At 44.8% G+C, this 20,879-nt stretch overlaps 1 protein-coding gene across 12 annotated transcripts in view; it reads right to left on the bottom strand.

Moving 5' to 3' along the window:
* C4H16orf70 (chromosome 4 C16orf70 homolog) overlaps positions 1-20,879 on the bottom strand; it is a 1,667,531-nt gene that overhangs the window by 814,828 nt on the left and 831,824 nt on the right. The gene's annotated exons all lie outside the window — the stretch shown is intronic.

The following is a 20,879-nucleotide window of genomic DNA, read 5'->3' as shown; positions in this document are numbered from 1 at the left end:
TTTTGCCAGTACCCATGACTCGAGCTGGTGATCCGGCATTTGTTACGTTATGATTGTTCATGGGAAAGTATGTTGTGGACAAGTTATTTTTTTTGCTGTTTTCTTGGTACTGGGCTCTTAAGGTATAACTGTTATTCTTGCAATATTGGGGACTCGGGGCCTGGAGTGGCATTGTTTTGTGATCTTTCACACCTCTGGGACTGCCCTAGGACGGACCCCTAGTTGTGACTTCAAAACCATGCGCCAGGGGGATAGGACGGGAAGGGGGGGAGAGGGGGGAGGGGGTCGAATGGGGGGGAGTCCTTTGCTATCATATGGCTATATATATAATTTACGGCTGCAAGAGAGTGTAGGTTTTGAAGCTATGGTGAGCTTCTTGTCTGGTAACTCACCCACTGTATTGAAGGCACTTGGGCAGGCCCTGAGTGCCTTATGGCTACCTCGGGTATGGCTGGGAACTGGGGTGGCTTCTTTATTCATGCTTTCTATTTTTTGCTGATAGTAGCCCTTCTAACACCGCATGGCTAATACTCTACGAATAGCCTTCTGGAATGTGTCTGGTATCACCTCCCCTATTAAAAGAACCAAAATTTTAACACAACTAAAACGAAATAAAGTAGATATAGCCTGTCTACAGGAAACCAGGTTGACGGACATAGAGCATCAGAAGTTGAGGAGGTCCTGGGTGGACGCAGTGTATGCAGCCTCATCTCCACAAAAGCGAGCGGAGGTAGTGATATTGATCCGTAAGTCCTTACCATACACAGCGAAAGTGGTAGCCACTGATACACAGGGCAGATATGTATTGTTACAGATGACGGTAGGAACTCCTTCTACCTTTTGAATATTTACGCACCTAATACATTCGATCACGCCTTTTTTGAAGGCATCACAGCATTGCTTTTAGAGCGCATTACTGATCCAGTCTATATAGCCGGGGATTTTAACCAAGTTCTAGACCCGACCTGTGACCGTACTGGGCCAGGACAAAGCGTGTGCTCGTCCCAAACTAGAGGCATACCTTACCTCTGTGCCACACTGGATCTAGTTGACCCCTGGAGGCTCTTACACACCACAGAACGGGATTATACTCACCGCTCCAGGGCGCATAACACCCAATCTAGAATAGATTATATTCTTACCACAAGTAGGGTGTTCTTAAATGTGGACGCGGTGGTAATAGGTCCTGCAGTCATTTCAGACCACGCGTTGATCTGGCTTGACGTGAACGTGGGCTTTGGCATTCGGGGACCCGTACGCTGGCGATTCCCTAGTTACTTATATTCAGATGATCATTTTAAAACTTATTTAACAACTAAATGGGAAGACTTTCTGACCTTTAATGGTCAACACTGTAATAACCCGACGCTGTTCTGGAGCACAGCTAAGGTAGTGCTTAGAGGTGATTGTATAGCATATGATATAGCACGGAATCGCCGATTATCTCGGGGCATCCTTAGGTTATAAAAGGAATTGGCAACTGCTAAACACCAATATACACAATATCCTACACGAGCATCTAGGGAACGCCTGATCTCTGTGGAGGCTACTCTTAATTCTTATATCCATGAACGTACGGTTAAAATGCTTCTGTATCAAAAATACCGCTACCATCGCTATGGTAATCATGCGGGGAAATTATTAGCTAGATTAACAACACAGGCTCGAGGTCATCGCTATGTAATGGGAATGAAGGATGATAGGGGCCATCTACAGCACTCCACAGCACACCTTGCGCAGATTTTTAAGGCTCATTTCCAGAAGATCTATGGTCGCCAGGACTCGGGAGCTGCTCCACTCATTAGGGATTATTTGGCAGATTCCGGCCTAATGCCGCTCTCTGACCCTGATGTTGCATTTCTTAATGCAGCCATCACACCTAAAGAATTGTCACATGCTATTAAACAGCAAATAAATTTATTGGCTCCGGGGCCGGATGGCTTTACAGCTGAATTTTATAAACTTTTAGCGGAGCAGCTGAGTCCCCTCCTTAGGGACTACTATTCGCAGGTTACGCTGGATGAACATTTTCCCACAGAGGCGAATGAGGCGTTGATTACTTTGATTTTGAAGCCAGGTAAAGACAGCACTGCTCCTGAGTCCTATCGACCCATATCTTTATTAAATGTGGACATAAAAATTTTATCCAAAATATTAGCTGATAGATTAGCCACTCTTCTCCCGAATATCATCGCGTCTACACAGGTGGGCTTTGTAAAGGGCAGGCAGGCGGTCCATAACGTTCGAAAGGCACTCTTGTCATTGGCCCATACACAATCTCATGACACCCCAATGCTATTACTCAGCTTGGATGCAGCGCAAGCCTTTGACCAAGTTAATTGGACATTTCTATTTGAAATACTGCACTATGTGGGAATTTCGGGCTGGTTCGCCACAGCGTTACGCACGTTATACTCGACACCGCGGGCAAGACTGCTTGTTAATGACACTATCACTGACCCAATATTAATTGAAAGAGGCACACGGCAGGGATGTCCTTTGTCCCCCCTGTTGTTTTTATTGTACTTGGAACCCCTTCTGCGAACGGTATCTCTGGATCCTGATATAGTGGGGGTGGACTTCGGGGATCATACATTAAAGGTGCTAGCCTTTGCAGATGACATCTTGTTTATGCTTACTAACCCTTATCACTCTATCCGACACCTTATACAATCCCTTAACAAATTTAGATTTTATTCAGGCTTTACCTTAAATTATCAGAAATCTGTTGCTTTAGCCAGTCCGGTGCTGCAGCAGACACGGAGGGGCCATTTCCCTTTCACATGGGCTGTGCACTCGATTCGATACTTGGGGGTTTGGATCCCCCGAGACCTCAAGACTCTTTATGACTGTAATATTTCCCCACTACTCCATGACACTTTACGTGACTTACAAAACTGGTCCACTTTCCCGCTCACAGTAGCGGGACGGGTGGCTCTTTATAATATGGTGCTCTTTCCCAAATGGTTATACCGATTTCAGGTCTTGCCCATGCTTTTATCCTATTCCCATAAAGCCCGGTTAATTAAAGGATTACAATGTTTTCTTTGGGGAGGTAAGCGACCCCGCATGCAATTTCTTAGAATGTGCTTACCTAGGGATAGAGGGGGTTATGGCTTATTAAATGTACATTGGTATGCTATTGCCTGTCAGATGAGACACATTAATGATTGGTTTAGGGGGACGTCTGACTTTACTGCGACGTCATTGGAGTTGTCATTGCTGGCTCCGTATCATGTGAGTTATTTCTTGCATGTGGCGGACTCGCGGCTTCGTCCTTTGGTGGCCCAGTACCCGATATTTGCACCGGCTCGACGAGCATGGAAGTGGGTTTGCAAACTTGCTAGATTGCCTTCTGAGGTTTCATTATACTTACCCATCCAAGGCAATGGAGCCTTTCAGCCTGGACTGCAAAATACCGCCTTCCAGAGGTGGGGTGTGCAGGGACTTCAATACCTATTACACTTATTCTCCGAGGAGGGGAAACTGGCAACTTTTGCTGACTTACGTCGGACATTTACTTTACCACCCAATGATTTTTTTGCATATTACCAAATCCGACATTACGTTCAGTCTCTTCCGGCGCACCATCTTGAGGAAGATAACAGGGAGGCTCTTTCATAACTCTTTAGCCTTTCTGCACAACAGCGGATTCCGCTTCGATTTCACATAGTGGGGATCCGGGATGGGCACTCTGGCCCCAATTTGGCCATCTTAGCGGCAACATGGGCTGAGGACTTGCACTGCACGCTAACGGCCCAACAGCTACAGAGGACGCTGAAAAATATTCTGAAGGTGTCTCCTAATATTGTCCACTGGGAAATGCAGTTAAAAATTGTTTTGAGACTATATCCCGCCGGAACGAGCAGCCCGGATGGGGATTACTACAACTCACTCTTGCCCGAAATGTGCACAAGCTCATGCTTCATTGGGGCATATGCTTTGGAATTGTCCCAAAATTCAACAGTTCTGGCGACATTTAGGGCACTATATTACGCAGCTCTGGCGGAGGCGTTGGCTCCCACAACCAAAAGCTTTATTTGGACATTATAATATAGCTGCGCCCAAACCCAAAGGAATGTCAGCCTTTGTCACTAGAGTGCTTTTGATGGGGCAGAAGGCAATTCTTACTAACTGGCTGTCCCGAGATCCCCCTTCCTACGCTCAATGGAGAGCGTTGATGATTGTTCATGCGACACTGGAGCGGAGAGTAGTGGGAGATTTAGATCGTGGACCGGGCCGCAAATTCTGTCAGACCTGGGAATGCTTCTGGCAGGACCTCACACCATATGCTCGCAGTAGACTCTTGAATTGTTAGGACTAACTTACACTCTCAGCCATGGTAGTGGCATTGGACTTTTGGGGTGAGGAGGGAAGGGAGGGGGGGAGCTTGCACTGTTATTTTTGGGATTTGTATGCAACTACTATTTGTATGTTCTGGTTGAAATAATAAAAATCATTTGAACATAAATTGACAATTGTACAGAATATTGTTTCTTTTTATACTTTAATATAAACAATGCAAAGCTTGTGTGGATGGAATCAGGTGGTTTGCGGGGATGGGGACCGAGCTTACAGGGATTAGTCCAATAAAATGGTATTTTTTTATTTCTCATTATTTGTTTTATTTTTATTTGTTAATTTGTAAAGTGGTGATTGTTATGTATCAGTTTTTTCAAATTTACATCTACTGTCTTTATATTTTGCACTGTATTAGAGGACATGTGTTACTGTTTTTGTGGTGTTGCATTGTATCCAGGGTCTGGTTTCTTGGCGGTTCAGTTTAACTTTTGTCTACATATTTCTATTTTTAGTTTGTGATTATTCCATTTTGGGAGAGGGTGTATCTCTGTTCTGTGTGTATGAAAAGAATATAGTTTTCAGTTGGCATTGACTACAGGATCAATTGACTGTGCTGGATCTGGCTTGTTTAGTTTTACAATGTATGTGTTGGTGTTCTAGTGCTCACTGCAGTGTTTAAGATGCTGCCTTTTCCTAGGTACACTCTTGTTGTGCGATATGTGGATTGTTACTAAAAGTCTTATTTTTCATATAGATGGGGGGGGGGGGTGTCAAAAAATGATGGGCCCCGGGTGCCACATACCCTAGGAACGCCACTGGGTAATCCCCTTGAGTGCTAATCCCAGAGTCCGATTAAACTAGCAGCTTCCTTCAAGTGAATACAGCAGGAACACAGACGTATAAATCTGCCCAAGCTTGTCCCAAAGCTGGTGAAACACTTATAACTTGTCTGAACCGGAAAGGAGAGAAGCCGCAGCATACCCTGACCAAAGTCAGCTGGAAATAAGCTACTGGAATGCTGCAGCTCTCCCATCATCGCCGGAGACCCAAGCGCACGCCTGATTCTCGCCAACACTTGGCTGTAAGGGTATATTCTTTATAAGCTTATTTTGCTATACAAGAAATCACAAAAAACCATTGTCTCTTTTTGTTATCTGTAATTATGACTATGTGTACTGGTTGTGGAATTTCCCTCCCCCCTCCCTGTTTTTTATGAGAAACGAAACTTTCTTTTCTTCATAAGCATTATTAGCTTGTGACTGGGTATGTACAAAGGGGGGGGACTATAAATATGTGATGTGGGTCTGAATAAAGACACATTTCTTTTGCCATATAATAGTCTGCATGTGTGTTCTTTTCTTCCTAATGAAATGCCCTCCCCCCCTTTTTTTTGCATCGGTACCAGACGACGACAGAGTATGTGTGTAAGGCAGTATTAGAATCTGAACCTTTTCAGCTGGGGGCTCGGTCTGGGAGTGGACTAGACGATTCACTGATGCCATGTGAGTATTTCTGAATTTTGAGTTCTATTCTTTAATACTCACTGGTATTAGGCCTCCTGTTCCAAACCTTTATCTGTTAGTAAGACTTTTGGGAAGTCCTGTAGTATGTGGCCATGTCTATTAATATCGTTCTTTTGGGAAGAACGATATTAATAGACATGCCTGCCTGTAGTTATGTGGCCACACTTTCTTTTGGGAAGAACAAAATTATTAATAGACACGCCTGCCCTACTCTGTCGTCTGTGGGGAACAAACCGCTTTGTACATGCGTTTTTTCTTCTTTCTATATCTTAGCAGATAAGGTTTATAGAGTATAAGTTTGGATTTGTGCTTTGTTCTGGGTCCGACAGGCACTAAAGATCCTCCCTTTCCTAAGAACGACGAATCTTGAAAAACAAAAAATTTAAAAAAAAACGCTTTGGCATCTGCTCTTTGTTGAACAGAAAAGCGTGTCTGAATTATGTTACTGATTTCTGTCTGTGAGAAAGACAAAAAACAAACCAAAATGTAATCTGGCTTTTCTTTTGTTCACTTCAAAAAGTTCCCCACGCTGCTCATGCAGAACAAAGGATTCTTCTTTAAGTAGAAAATAATTTGAGATGGTGCCTTACACAGAGATGGGAGGAGCTGAACGGGTCATTCAGCATAGGACTCAGTAATTTAATACTTTTTACCAGTGCTTAGGAACCATTTTGCATCTTTGCAAGGGGTTTGTTTGTTTGTGTGGTGCCTAGTAAAAGGAGCTTTATTCTAAATGTGGTATGCATTACCGTATTTGTAGGGGATTTGCTGTTTTCCCTCCACTCATATGGCCAGCATTTTTTTTTTTGCTGTCCTTCTTTGTCTTTTTGCAAAAGAGAAGAAGGGGGAGAGAAAACATTTCCTTGTGACTAGAGTTGAAACTAATAAGAACTAGTTTTCTGATCTACATGAACAATTTATGACTTAATAGTTTTAGGATATCTTTTGGCTTTAGGAGACATTAGAATTATTTTATCAAGCTGTGGGTGTGTGACTTTTGCTGGCACCAATTTCCGGTGACAGAGGAACACTATCGCCTGCATATAAAAAAAAATCTAAGCATAGGATTATTACCAAAAGTTACAGCACTGTGCACATTTTGAAGTTTTGAAAACAAAACAAGTCAAAGGCTTAGTATTTGGAATTAATTGAGTTTTTAATTTGAGAACTTGGTCAAAGAAAGCACTGGGGAGATGGAAGAAACAATTTTGGGGTTAGAAACATGGGAAAGGTTGTAGGCTCTATGGCTAATGTGGATTTACTTTGCTAAAAAGGGATGTGTTACGTGTTTTGACAGTATGTGCATGTATTATGTCCTTATTATAAGGGATATTCTAGTTGGAATAGGCAGGTGTGAGTAAAGTTCCAAGTTATTTTTGTTTCAGTCAGTAAGCTCTTTGGGGTAGGAACTGTATAAAGCAACTATGAATTGACACTAACTCATATGTTCTAGTGGAAAGTGCAATTTACTACTTTAATCTGTTAAGCCCAGTGTTTCATTTTTTTTGTTAGTCTCTTACAGGTCTGGGAGATGCAGCTTGTTGGCGACTGATTTGGAAAGGGGCGTAAGAACAAGTTGTGCTTCAAGTAACCTTGAATTGACACTGCAATACTTCACACTACCTCTGTATTTACCCCTAGACACTGTATTGTGCTTTACCTAGTAAGATCTGCCTATTTCTGTAGATTGAAGCCAGTTGTGTCTCTGATTGCATTATCTCTTGTGACTGTGTGACTTGACTGAAGACATGCCCTATGAATAAAATAGGCAGAGCAATGGAGCCCATTGACTAAATTGCTTGTTTTCTCTTTCAGAAGTTCAAGCATACATTTAGACTTCAGACCTTTTTCTGATTATTGATTATTGTGCCATGTGTTACATGCAAATTTACTTTGCTAGTGCTATGTTCTATGATGCTGTTTTTCTTCTTCTTTTTGTATAATCGTGTTTATTACAGATGTAAGTTCAGCCCTGACTCTGTGATGGATGACTGCAAGCTTAAGGCTTACTGGAGCTCTATGTTTGTTTGTGACATGTAATCTCTGTGTTGTCTGTCTGTTTGGTTTGTGAGGTACCCCGGAAAAATATACCATTGGCCATTTTTTGAGTTTTTTAATCTCCATTTTTTGCATTTTTGTTGTTTCCTATCTCAATTGCACGATATCTTTTTTGGTTCTTGTTTTCATGGCCTGAGTGCTACTTAGTTAGGGGTTATATTATTAAGACAAAGGTTCTATACAGTGTTTATTCCATGGTGCCCACTGGATCTACTCAATTCACACATCTCTGGCATAATGGGGGGGTTTTTTGTGCCCTACACTGAGTATATCTTTATGATCTCTCTTGAATTGTTTACTAGTTGTGCGCAACCCACACCAACTTATCACCCTGTATGATACCTGAACTCCTTTCAAGCTGGTGTGTGTCTCTCCCTGTCTGTGCAGACACCTTTCTCTCTGAATATGGACCTTACTAGTTTAAAGAGACTGATATCCCTGCAACATCACATCCTAACCTTTTCATTTCTTGGACTGGAACAAGTGTTTGACTGTAACTGGCAGCCTGTGGTCTATTGCAACCCCCACCTGGTGCCTTTAGCAGGTGCTGAGGGCCCCCTCATTACCCTCCTCGCCCAGTGCCTTTGTATTTTGATGCATGCATGTTATTTGATGTTGCTTATGGTCCTGGTACTGCCCCTCATACTGTTTCTCAATTGGCAGCATTATTATCTCCAATGTGTTCTCTAGCTTAATGCCTTTCCAGTAATGCCCCTATGCGAACACCTTCATTCATGGAGGAGCCTGTCCTTTCTAGGAATGTGTCTCATGTGCTATTTTCTGTTATGTTTCCCCTGTTTTTCTGCACATATGAAAGTAGATTTTGTTTTTCCTGTCACAACTAGGCTGGGTTCGAGTCTCTTATTCCCCTTATTACTATCAATAAGTATGTTGCTTGGATTAATTACACTTATTATAATCAGCAACGTTTTGTGAACTACACTAGGGCCGCCTTGCTAGATATTGCTGACCACTTCTCAGATGACTTTCCAAAACTGCATGGCCCTGGATATGCTCCTTGCTGAGAAGGGGGTGTCTGTAACATTCTCCCCAGTACTTTCTCCAGTTGCACCTTTATTCCTGACAATCCAGTTCCTACAGGTCCAGTTCCTATGGCCATTCAGAAATTAAAGGACCTCTCTGCTGAGCTCAAATGTAACTCTGGTTTATCTAATCCTTGGAACCAGTACTTTAGCTGGATGCTAGGATGGGTTAAACGGTTAGTGTTATAATCTTTATTATTATTTGTACCCATGTGGGGCACTTATATTCCTAGTAAGTTTTCTATTCCTGTTTGTGTAACATTTAAACAAAAAGAATTGCCATGAAAAAAACAAAAACAAAACAAAAAACACAACAGTTTTCATTCTGCTGAACAGCTACAAGGTCATGTTCTGAGCTCTGTGCTTTACTTCCTGTTCTGAAGCTAGCTACATGTGCCAAGGTCATTCCTCCTCATGTCCTGAACCCCCCACCCCCATCCCCCACAGCTGAGCGATCCTGCTTCTTCTGTAGATAAGAAAAAACACATTTTGCTAAGAATGAAACATTTGCTCAAACCTTAGGCAAAAGGACAGTTTGCTGAATCTATAGACCAGACTTTTAATGTCAGCAATTGTTTTGTCTGTGGTGGGACCGGTATGGGAGAACATTGGCTATGAACACAGCTGGATATGCTAGACATGCCTTCTCAGAACCTCTCTTTCACATCAGCCCCACAACTTCTACTGTAGGCCTTGCGGACTTCCATTATTGCATCTTCAAGTTACCAGGACCTCCTCTTCAGCACCTGCTCCATGGAACTTCCTACGCCTGATGGCCCGCTCCTGATGGTTGATATTGACTCTGTGGCCTGTTTGCTTGTTCTTGCCTGCCTGCTCACCGGACTGTTACATGTGAACTTGGATCCATCCCAGCTTCTTTCTGCTACTGCTGGCTGATGGCGAATGCCTGGAAGCCCCTGTAGTCGACACTAGGGGTTGCCAAAAGCAGTTAGCACTCTCCACCCCATACAGATTGGAAAATGGGGTGACAACTAGCCTGATGAACATTGTCTCTTTTTGTTATCTATAATTATGACTATGTGTACTGGTTGTGGAATTTCCCTCCCCCCTCCCTGTTTTTATGAGAAACGAAACTTTCTTTTCTTCATAAGCTACACCCATTATTAGCTTGTGACTGGGCATGTACAAAGGGGGGGGGGGACTATAAATATGTGATGTGGGTCTAAATAAAGACACATTTCTTTTGCCATGTAATAGTCTGCATGTGTGTTCTTTTCTTCCTAATGAAATGCCCTCCCCCCCCACTTTTTTTGCATCGGTACCAGAGACGACAGAGTATGTGTGTAAGGCAGTATTAGGATCTGAACCTTTTCAGTGGCCGCTGCATCAACGCTCCTAGAAACATAGTCGGAATCAAGCCCCGCAAAATTTACCCTGCCGCGGCCTGCATAGAAAGAAAATCAGACTCGGGGAATAACTAGAAGAACGGTGCGGTGCTTCCCACAGTGCCAGAAAAAACATATCCTATCTCATGCACGCTGCTATAAACCAGCACCTGCACAATCAACTGCACATGGCCATGACAAACACCGACAAAAGAGAGCCTCGGAATAAACAGGACTACTACTGCTGCAATGAAACCCAACGAGGAGAACAAGTGCGAGCATGAAATCGCACCGCTACTGCCGTGCTGTAACCAACAAGGAAACTAAGCGCGTGCATGCAAAGGGTTGGAAAGTCCCAGCTCCCTCAACGGATTTCTAGTCATAAAACTTAGCTTCAATAAAATATCCATTCCTTAAACGTACGTTGACCGAACCCACAGTACTAAGACTCCCAAACAGAACCTGAAGTTCAAACAACAGTAAAAAATACAGACATCTCACAAGCTTGTTGTTAGGACCAGTTGAAGCCAGTAAGAGCTAGTTATGTAGCACTAACAGGGCAGAATGTAGCAACTGTGGTCTCCCTTTTTTTTTTTAACAGAGAAGGGAAAGAATAAAAAATTGAGACCCAGTCAGACCCTCTAGCAATGGAGGGAGGGTGAGGCAGGGACCTGGGGGGGCCCAGGTGTAACCCCTAAAGCTGGCACCGTTCAGCCAGACACCCCTGTCTCACTGAAGAGAAACCTCAACAGGAGAATAAAATTGACATCTCACTAAAAAGAAACCTCAACAGAAGAAATAGAATGGCAGTCTCACTGAAGAGAAACCTCAACAGGAGAAAATAATTTTCCAGTCACAGCCAGAATTCAGGAGCTAGTTGAATAGCGACCATCACCTGCTAGGAGATAGAGCATACTGAAGATACAGGAGGAGTGCCAGCCAATAGGATCACCTCTTAATCAGTTTCTCTATCTCCACCTGCTGGGAGATGGGTGCTATCTCATTGGTCTCTGGATTCATCTGCTGCTATTGCTAAGGAATGGTCTTATAAGATGTTGCTGTTGGGTATCACGAGTCCCCTGGTGGAGGCTGGTATTTCAGAGCCTCAGCGGTGTTTTATCTTAGTGGCTTAACTAACAATCTTAGTGGAATAACTAACAATCTCATACTACAACATTGGGTTGGAGATATGCATCCTACAATCCAACAGTGGCAAGCTAACATGTCTCAGATGGCGAGTTGGGAGCAACCAGTTGGAAATCTGTAGCTTACCTGGATTGCTGGAGTCCTGGGATGCACGGGTGGGAGAAGGTCTCTTTCTCTATTCAAAAATTGGACTTTGCCTGGGAGATGCTTATATAGATGCTATGCCTGTTTTTGTTGTCTCTTGTTTTGAGACATTGTATTATGCTGTTCTCTTTTCTGGTTGATTTTTGTATTTTCTTCTGTGCATTGTTCCTTTAATAAAAACATTTTCAAAAAAAAAAAAAACAACACCCAATGGATGAGAGACCACAAATTAAAGCTGAACCAAGACAAAACCGAATTCCTACTTCTAGAAAAAAACAGAACACCTTCCATGACAAACCTAGAATGAAACTCCATCCCCTTACAACCCAACCTAAAACTGCTGGGAATGATGATAGACAAGGGCTGCACCATGCAACTTCAAATCAGCAAAACAGTCCAGAAGGCATTCGCAACCATGTACAACCTAAGAAAAATCCAAAAATACTTCAACAGAGAACAATTCAGACTCATGGTCCAAGGGCTAATCCTGGGACTCCTGGTCTACTTTAACAGCCTCTACCTGCCATGCCCCGTCTACACTTTAAAACAATTACAAACAGTGTTAAACACAGCTCTCAGACTGATATATTCACTGAAAAAATATGATCACATTTACCACTGCGTTCCAAGACACACTGGCTCCCAATACAAGCACGCATATAATACAAATTCTTCTGCACCCTTTTCAGAGCTCTAAATGGAACTGGTCCTAGCTATCTAAACCAGTGTTCTTTAATCTTTTCACACCTATGGACATGTGGAAATAAAAGAATTATTTTGTGGACCAGCAAACTACTAAGACTGAAATTTAAAAAAAACATCTCCGCCCTGTCCCTGCAAGCTCGGTCCCCGCAAACCATTTGATCCCATCCACACAAGCCTCAACTAGTTATGATTTTATATTGAATGTATTTTATTAAAGTATAAAAAGAAACAATGTTCTTACAATTGTCATCTACTATAATAAAACGCTAAGCGCGCATGCGCACTCCTACTTGCGTGTTCCCTGATCCGTATGTCCGTGGTAGACAGTAGTGTGCAAGCGCGCTTAGCTGTGGCAGTGGCCGATTGACAGAGGCAGGAAACACGCCGCTACTCCCCCCTCACCAGAGAAACGTCGCTATGGCTGGCTGCATTGGACCTCCCGAATGCCCATTGAGCCTACCATCCAACCCTCTCACCGCGAGACGAACACAAACCTTCTGGCTGCAGCAGCGCCACAGCACTCTAAACATTCTGCTTCGTGGCCTTCTATTGCCCTTATTTCTTCTGCCGCGTCTCTGATGATGTCATTAGGGATGCAGCAGAGGAAATCAGGGCAGTAGAAGGCCGCAAAGCAGAATGTTTAGAGTGCTGTAGACGCTGATGCAGCCGGGAGGTTTGTGTTCATCTTGTGGTGGAAGGTTCGGATGGGAGGATCAGTGGGGTCAGCTTCACGGCGGCGGAAGGGGAGTTGATGGAAACATGCTGCAAATGACGAATTCTACTGTACAGGAGAATGGGGGGGGGGGTAGAAATAAGAACATAAGAAGTTGCCTCCGCTGAGGCAGACCATAGGTCCATCCTGCTCAGCGGTCCGCTCCCGCGGCGGCCCATCAGGCCCATTGCCTGAGCAATGGTCTATACCTATCTATACCCCCCAATCCCTTTTTCTTCTAGGAATCCATCCAAACCTTCTTTGAAACCATTTAATGTTTTCTTGTCTACAACAGCCTCTGGAAGCGCGTTCCATGTGTCCACCACCCTCTGAGTGAAAAAGAACTTCCTAGCGTTTGTTCTAAACCTGTCCCCTTTCAATTTCTCCCAATGCCCCCTTGTGCTTGTGGTGCCCCTTAATTTGAAAAATCTGTCCCTGTCTACTTTTTCTATACCCTTCAGGATCTTGAAGGTTTCTATCATGTCTCCTCTAAGTCTTCGCTTTTCCAGGGAGAAAAGTCCCAACTGCTTCAATCTGTCGGTATATGGGAGATTTTCCATTCCCTTTATCAGTTTGGTTGCTCTTCTTTGTACTCCCTCAAGTACCGCCATGTCTTTCTTGAGGTACGGCGACCAGTACTGGACACAGTACTCCAGATGCGGCCGTACCATTGCACGATACAGCGGCATGATGACTTCCTTTGTCCTGGTCGTAATACCCTTCTTAATGATACCCAGCATTCTGTTTGCTTTCCTAGAGGCTGTGGCGCATTGCGCCGATGCCTTCAGTTTTGCGTCTACCATCACTCCCAGGTCTCTCTCCAGGTTACTAACCCCTAGTGGTGTTCCCCCCATTTTGTATGTGAACATCGGGTTCTTTTTCCCCACGTGCATGACCTTGCATTTCCCCGCGTTGAAGCTCATCTGCCACTTTTCGGCCCACTTTTCCAGCTGCGTTAGATCCTTTTGGAGATCCTCGCAGTCTTCCTTGGTTTGAGCCCTGCTGTATAGTTTGGTGTCATCTGCAAATTTAATGACTTCACACTTAGTTCCCGCCTCTAGGTCATTTATGTAGATATTGAACAAGAGCGGTCCCAGCACCGACCCCTGCGGAACTCCGCTCGTGACCCCTTTCCAGTCTGAGTAGTGGCCCTTTACGCCAACCCTCTGCTTCCTGTTTGCCAGCCAGTTTTTGATCCATCGGTGGACCTCCCCTTGTACCCCGTGGTTCCATATCTTTTTAAGCAGTCTCTCGTGTGGCACCTTGTCGAAGGCTTTTTGGAAGTCAAGGTAAATGATGTCTATAGATTCCCCTTTATCCACCTGGCTGTTCACTCCCTCAAAGAAGTACAATAAGTTTGTGAGGCATGACCTACCCTTACAGAAGCCATGTTGACTCGGTTTTAGCTGCCCATTTTTTTCGATGTGCTCACAGATGCTGTCTTTAATCAGTGCCTCCATCATCTTTCCCGGGACTGAGGTCAGGCTCACCGGCCTGTAGTTTCCCGGGTCCCCCCTTGCGCCCTTCTTGAAGATGGGCGTGACATTTGCTATTTTCCAATCCTCCGGGATCTCTCCGGTTTTTAAGGATAGGTTGCATATCTGTCGAAGTGGCTCCGCTATTACGTCTTTTAGTTCCTTGAGTACCCTTGGGTGAATGCCATCCGGACCCGGCAATTTGTCGCTCTTTAGTCTGTCGATCTGCTTGAGTACATCCTCTTGGCTTACCTCTAAATCGACCAGCTTATCGTCTTGGTCTCCTATTACGATCTCCTCGGGTTCCGGAATGGTGGTTATATTTTCCATCGTGAAGACTGACGTGAAGAACTCATTTAACCTGTCAGCTATCTCTTTCTCTTCTTTTACAACTCCCTTTCTGTCTCCATCGTCCAATGGTCCCACTTCTTCTCTCGCCGGTTGCTTCCCCTTGACGTATCTGAAGAACGACTTGAAGTTTGTTGCTTCCTTTGCCAGTCTCTCTTCGTATTCTCTTTTTGCTTTTTTAACCACTCGGTGACACTCTTTCTGGTGTTCTTTGTGCCCTTTTTGGTTCTCCTCTGTTTGATCTTTTTTCCATTTTCTGAACGATGCTTTCTTGTCACTTATCGCCTTCTTCACTGCACTTGTTATCCACACTGGGTTTTTTGTTCTATTTTTTTTGCACCCTTTTCTGAACTTGTGGATGCATATGCTTTGTGCTTCGTGCACAGTCTCCTTGAATAAGGTCCAGGCTTTTTCTACGGATTCCGTCTTCCCTATGTTGCCTTTGAGCTTCTTTCTCACCATTTTTCTCATGGCATCATAATTTCCTTTTTTGAAGTTGAGTGCCGTCGTTGTGGTTCTTTTCCCCTTTGATGATCCAATTTCAAGCCTGCACTGGATCATGTTGTGATCGCTGTTACCTAGTGGGGGTAATACCGCCACCTCCTTTGCTGTCCCCCCTAGTCCGTTGAAGATTAGGTCAAGAGTGGCATCGCCCCTTGTTGGTTCCGTGACCAGTTGCTCCATGAAACAGTCCCTCGTGACTTCTATGAATTTTGTCTCTCTTGCGCAGTTTGAGTGCCCAATACTCCAGTCTATCCCAGGATGGTTGAAGTCCCCCATCACCACCACATTTCCGCTTCTGCATACCTGCTTCAGTTCAGCCTCCATCTCCTGGTCGATTTCTTCCGGTTGTCCAGGTGACCCAGTTTAATGTCTGCTCCTGCTCCTCCCTGTAGCTTAACCCATAGTGATTCCAGGCCATCCGCCCGTACTGTTGTTTCCGTCCTGGCTGATGGTATGGAGTCTTTTATGTACAGCACTATTCCTCCACCCTTTTTATGTGTCCTGTCTCTCCTGTATAGTTTGTACCCTGGTATGGCCACATCCCATTGATTGTCCTCAGTCCACCACGTTTCTGTGACTCCAATTATGTCTAGGTCCTTATTGCTGGCTGTGATTTCCAGTTCTCCCATTTTGGCCCTCAGGCTCCTAGCATTTGTGTATAGGCAGATGCTAGGAGCCTGAGGGCCAAAATGAAAGGTTCTACTGCACAAAATGAGCCTGAGGGCCAAAATGAAAGGTTCTACTGCACAGGGGGATGGGAGGCAGGCGGGCTGGCTTCGGGAGGGGGGTGGGGTAGAACAAAGTCTAAAAGACATTGAGGGGGCATAGGAAGGAGGCACAGGGGCACTAAGGACATAGGAAGGGGCACTGAGGGCACTAAGGACATAGGAGACACTGGGGGCACTAAAGACATGGGACAGAGGCATTGGGGGCACTAAGGACATGGGAAGGAGGCACTGGGGGCACTAAGGACACAGGATGGAGGCAATGGGACACTAAGGACATAGGAGGCACTGAGGACAGACACTAAGGACACAGGACAGAGATACTGGGGATACTAAGGACATGGGAAGAAGGCACTGGGGGTGCTAAGGACATGGGAAGGAGGCACTGGGGGTACTAAGGACATAGGAAGGGGCACTGAGGGCACTAAGGACATAGGAGGCACTGAGGGCACTCAGGATATAGGAAGGAGAGGACATAGAATGGGACACTAAGGACATGGAAGGCGGCACTGGGGGCACTAAGGACATAGGAAGGAGGCACTAAGGATGGGACACTATGGATATAGGAAGGGGACCACGGAGAGACAGGCAGGCATAGCACAACAGAGAAATACAGGCAGGGGGCCAGGGAGACAGAGACAGAAAGAAAGACAGACAGGGGGCCAGGGAGAGACACAGACAGAAAGAATGACAGAAAGCGTCCAAGGAGAGAGAGACACAGAAAAAAACCCCCAGACAGACAGACATCTACTCTAGCACCCGTTAATGTAACGGGCTTAAGCACTAGTTTTATAAATACAAATACAGAGCAAGGATCAACAAAACCCATGTCTCCCCTCCCCTTCACAAATATCCCCTCCCCTATCAAGAAAACTGAATAAGCCAAATTACTACACAACAGAATACCGCAGTCACACATGACAGGAATAGTGTTAGGGGAGTGCAACTTGAGCAACTGCCCCCTGGTCAGAGAAAGTCCTAAGCCAGCTGGAAGCTAAAGAAGCATTGCCTGGGCTTTGCAGTCCCCAGTTATGTTTAACACGAGTTCTAGCAGCATACATATTTGAAATTTGATACATTCTCCACTTAAAATTTTATTGATTTTATGAACAAAATAAAACAACAGTCAAATTACAGAAGTAAAAAGTACAAAGGTCCATGAAAAAGAGTACAGCAACCTAACAAAATAGGTACAACCAATATTCTACTTCTGAAACAACCATGATTAATCAACCAAAACTATAAAGAGGAACAGGGGAAGAGCAGCTCTCAGTACTTGCCTGCAGTAGTGTCAGCGCAGTGATTCATTTCGGCAGCCTTGGGGCTTTTGATGGGTCTTGAGAAAAGAGGAAGTTGCATCATCAGAGGCAGCCCGCGACTCATCAAAAGCCCCAAGGCTGCCGAAGTGAATCGCTGCGCTAACACTACAGGCAAGTACTGAGAGTGGAGGGGAGGAAGCCGTGATTTCACTGGCCTTGCACGGACCGGCAGGAATCTTTTGCACATCGATCTTGCCGGCCCTGCACAGACCGACAGGAAATTTCTGGGGACCAGCGGTTGAAGAACACTAATCTAAACAACCACCTAATCAGAAATAACACATTAAGATCAAGGAGAACACAGGCTTTTTTCACCCATCCCCCAGCAAAAGGCATACAAAGCAAAAAGCTATATGATGAACTACTAGCCACAAGAGCAGCAAAAATAGACCGTCACCTCTCTAAGCTATTGACTAAGACGACCAACTACAAACATTCAGGGAAGAACTGAAAACTATTCTCTTCAAAAAATTTGTTAAATGATCTAACTAAAACTTTATAAACCCTTCCCCAGATCCCATTGCTCATGCTTAACGTGACCATTTATTTTTTTCATCAAAGGGGGACATCTATTAATTGTCAGTCCCGCCCCCCAATCCCACCCCACCCCAACCCCGCCCTAGCCCCACCCCCAATTTCTTCCATTATTTTTCATGTACACATATCTTATTAATTCATAATGGTAACCGTAAAATTTTAAAAAACTACAAAGCACATTATACGCAGAGAAAATGTTAATTATCATTTATATTTGGGGGGTTTTCAAAGATGTCAAGGTAAATGACTTTCAAATATGCAATGTCACCTCAGTAACTAAAAAAAAAATAGAAAAATAGACAAATATAGTGTAAAATATAGACAGCAGATATAAATTCTCAAAACTGACACTAAATTAAAAATAAAATCATTTTTCCTATCTTTGTTGTCTTGTGATTTCATGAGATGGCCCAGAACATCCTATCCGACGTCAGAATTGACGTTGGAAAGAAGACTTCCTGTCAGGTTTAGCAGCAGTAGCGGCAGGGCAGTAAGAGCAGCAGACAGGGGGAAAGATGGGGAGGCTTTTTTTTTTTTTGCGGCAGGGAGGGAAGGAGATAGGTAGGCAGGCAAGCAGGCTGGCTTTGGCCAGGGAGGGAGGGAGAGAGGTAGACAGGCAGGCAGCCTGGCTTTGGCCAGGGAGGGAGGGAGAGAGGTAGACAGGCAGGCAAGCAGGTTGGCTTGGGGGGATGGGGGTGGGACAAAGTGTGGAAGGCAGTGAGAGGGACATAGGAAAGAAGACTTCCTGTCAGGTTTAGCAGCTGTAGCGGCAGGGCAGTAAGAGCAGCAGACAGGGGGAAAGATGGGGAGGCTTTTTTTTTTTTGCGGCAGGGAGGGAAGGAAATAGATAGGCAGGCAAGCAGGCTGGCTTTGGCCAGGGAGGGAGGGAGGTAGACAGGCAGGCAAGCAGGCTGGCTTGGGGGGGGGGTGGGGGTGGGACAAAGTGTGGAAGGCAGATGGGGAGGCTTTTTTTTTTTTTTTGCAGCAGGGAGAGACAGGAAGTGATCGCCTGTCCCGTTGTCCCTGAGCACAGCTTCGGGACGCTGTCCCTGAAAATGGGATATTTCGACGTCCCGAAGCTGTCTGTGGGGACAACGGGAAAGGAGGTCTGAAAACGGGACGTATGGTCACCTTATTCATGCTATCCATCAGCTCTTGTAAGATCATTCTATCTATCAACTTTGTACGCTTCATGGGAATGCCTAGATCAGTTCTTTTTTTGTAAACAATGTAGAACTGAAAGGTATTGGCAGGATAGAAAACAATAATGTAATGTAATCCTGCAATAGAGGACTCTGACCGGGAGACCAAAAGCATTAAAATAGAATAAGTATCATCCGATTCGTCATCTGACCAAGTATCCCCAACTTGTGAATGGATTTGTTGCTGAGGAGCTGCACTCTTAAGGAGAGAAACCCCTGGCTTTAGCAGGGTCGCTATTCCAGATGGTTCCATGCAGCCCTTGTTAATCACATAAGCTGCAACCATCATACTAATAAATTCAAGGTGAAATCCCTGCTCCTGGATGCTACTTAGCTCTTATTTTGAGGTTTCCTGCCATTATCACATCTACGTTTTGCCGAGGACACACTTGTGTTGCTCGCCGGGTAAAAATTAGTCTTTTTTTCTTGTCCTCAGACTGACTAGGTACTAACTCTGAAGGACCAGAGGGGGCTAAGCCAATGGCTCCCACCCTCCTCATGAGTGATGTGGCATGTAGAACACAGATGCTCCTCGAACTGCCATCCACCACAAATGGGGCATGAATCTAAAGTATCCTTGCCTGAGAAGTCCATCCCACCAGTTTTTAAGCAAAAACAGTGTTTTGAGGTAGATAGATGCTTTTAAATTCAAATTGGAAAATCCAGATGGCCACCATGGCAACAATTTTAGTGCGGGGGGACTACATAGAAAAATTTTAAAATAGTGATTTTGGGATTTTAGAGCTAAAGGAACCTTTATCTAAACCCGAGGACCCCCCCAAATTTGATTTTAAGCCCCCCCCCCCCCCCCCCCCCGTTTGGTTTGTCAGGCTATCAGCCTGTTACTCACATGCTGCAAGAATGGAAGCTGCAAACTTCTGCCTCAACATGCCTAGAATCCAGACTGCTTGTGTCTTCTGACTGCCTCTCAAGTCTAATGCAGTGGATCAAACACATGCAAATGGTGGTAGGAATGAAGTCAGCCCTGATCCTGTAAAAAGCTACAATGGAGCCACGCAGCCTGCACTGCACTTTGGGCAAACCTTGCTCCCAAGGTCCCTGAGCCTCCAAACTGTTAGCGCAAGCTGTCCAAGGGATACATTGCAAAGCAGTCAGCCCCTTGGAAGCAAACTCTTGACCTCAGAATCTGCACTCTCCCGCTGACAGAGCTATCCCACAAAGGGGATCCTCTGCAGCACCGAAATCCTTGCAAGTTTAGCGAAAAAAACAAATTTAGATGAAAATAAACACAAGCAGAAAAGACAAGTTCCTACTGTCTCACTTGTAGTAAGACAACTGAGGAGTTGAAGGACAGCCCAGAAGTAAGGGAGGAGCAACAAAAAAGTATGCAAATGAAGCTCTCTACAAGAGTTCTTCTGTTCAGGAACAGAGTTTCTGTCATATTAGAAATTGTATTTATATTTTCAGAAAGCATTTGTCAAAGTCACCTATGACTAACGTGACCATTTATTTTTTTCCTCAAAACGGGACATATCCTTGCCCTACCCCCGCCCTCCCCTAGGCATCGCCCCGCCCCCATGCACCATCCCCCCACTATGCCCACGTGCACCTCCCCCATGCTGACCCTTCCATCTCTCCCCAGCCAACCGTGAGATCGAGATACCTTGTAATAAAAGGCAACGTCGGCAGCAATCTAGACAGGCTGCTTCTCTTCTCCGGCCCGGGCGTTCCTTTGATGCATCACTGATGATGTCATCAGCAACACGGTATATGAAACGCCCCGGCGAGAGAAGGCAGCATGCCTGTCTAGATTGCCTTTTGTTACAAGG

This window comes from Geotrypetes seraphini, chromosome 4 (genome assembly GCF_902459505.1).
Source record: "Geotrypetes seraphini chromosome 4, aGeoSer1.1, whole genome shotgun sequence".
NCBI lineage: Eukaryota > Metazoa > Chordata > Amphibia > Gymnophiona > Dermophiidae > Geotrypetes > Geotrypetes seraphini.
Note: the sequence above shows the minus strand (reverse complement) of the source record. Positions and strands in the feature narration are given on the sequence as shown.